Below are 1,817 nucleotides of genomic sequence, written 5' to 3'. Positions count from 1 at the left end.
CACCACCACCACCACTCCACCCCTCCCTTATACACATACAGGTCTTGTTCTTTTTTCGGAATTTGTTGTAAAATAAAAGAGACGGCCTCAATCAGCTTTTTTTTTTTTTAAGAAATAGTTCAGTAGTTTGAAAGCAAAGTTTTTTGGGGGGTTGTAAACTAAGTATATAACCATGGTATTTAATGAAAAAGCGAGAGCAAATTGAAACGCATGCGATCTCAATGACGGCAGATATGAAAGAAATTTTACTCATCGTATATCAAAATGAGTCAATCAAAATAAATCCACTGTCACCCACTAACCACTGAACTGAAAACAACTTAGTCTTGCGGCTCATGCAGCCAGGTTTTAAAAAAAAGATTTAAACAAACAGAAAAATCTAACACGTAACTACGTACTTGTAATTAAATACTAATGATTATATAGAAAAAAAATCTTTATATTTGTCGAATGTGCACGAAAATTGAGATTGTTTAAGTTTTTAGGAATTCAGGGGCACATGCAAAAAATCAGGACAATTTGCCTCTAAGTTTCTGTGTAATGAGGTCTAAAAGTTGTCCATTTGTTGTTGTCCGAACTATAGTCACGTTTTGGTTCAAACTTCGCTCGGCTCTGGTCCTGTTTTGGTTCAAAACGAAAATAGAATTCGGAATATCCGCTGCTCCTTTTTACTCTTCACACGTGAAAACACAGCCGCTAGATCTATTTTTATCTCGTTTAACGTTAAAACACACAACTGGTTTTAATATTTAGTATTAATACCGTTTGTTTAAGTTTATAAATTAATAATAATTGCATAACTGTGTTTCTTTTGCTGTACACACGCATTTTTTGTCAATCTTACGAACGACTTCGAGACTTTGCGAGATATTGGGCTCGCGGCTGTTCCATCTGTACCATTTCCTCCACTGTTTACAGCCGGTACGATCAAAAAACTGTTTTTTTTAATACATTAATTGTTGGACTACCAAAGTATTAAAAGGCACTATGGTGCTATTATGGACAACTTGTGTAAATTTCCATACTTTCTGTGTTGTAGTAACTTCTGTAGCTTTGACAGACCTCCGAAAACCTTATAGTTTTTTTTATAATAGATAACTTCCTCAGATTGTCCAAATTTATATTCTCTTTTGACCCACAGGACAAACCCACAGGACAAAAAATGTGATTATAGTTACTTTATGTGCTGAAGACATTGACTCTAATTTAATTTAATATCATTCTCAAGAAAGCACTGTCCTCGTAATCGTAATATTTAAGAGTACATCATAATATTACAGACGTAAAAATTGATAACACAACGGTGGTGCTTCAAAAGAAAAGTTGGAAAAAAGAACTGTTTTGGTCAGGCTATCTGACTCTCATAACTATGATGACATGTTACATTCAATATCCCAAAATCGGATGAGAATTTTCTTGTTCTTTTTTTAAAGACTTGTTCGTAAAAAGTAGAAGGGATACCAACTTAAAGAGATGGTGTTGTTCAAATTATATCACTAGTAGAGATTTCCTATCATCATGGTTAGGCAAGTCAGAATTCCAAAGTAACCATCAAACATCTAAATTTCTTACTCAATACAGTATTCATGTTGTGCAGTACATGATTATGAAAATAACACCAATTACCTCTATGAATTTATAGCACTGAAGCTGAAACTAAGTAGTATTCCATTATTTTTACCACTGTGACATTTTTAGGGGTACAAGGTTCTGGCAAATACCCCTAATCTTAATATCATATTTGAGTTTGGTGGCTGTGGTCATAACGGTGGAAAAGGGGATACGGGGGGAAAAGGATAAAGTTGAAAGGAGTGGTT

The sequence above is a fragment of the Aplysia californica genome, unplaced genomic scaffold (assembly GCF_000002075.1).
Source record: "Aplysia californica isolate F4 #8 unplaced genomic scaffold, AplCal3.0 scaffold00111, whole genome shotgun sequence".
In the NCBI taxonomy this organism is placed as follows: Eukaryota; Metazoa; Mollusca; class Gastropoda; order Aplysiida; family Aplysiidae; genus Aplysia; species Aplysia californica.
The sequence above is the reverse complement of the archived record's forward strand: the minus strand, read 5'-3'. Positions refer to the sequence as shown.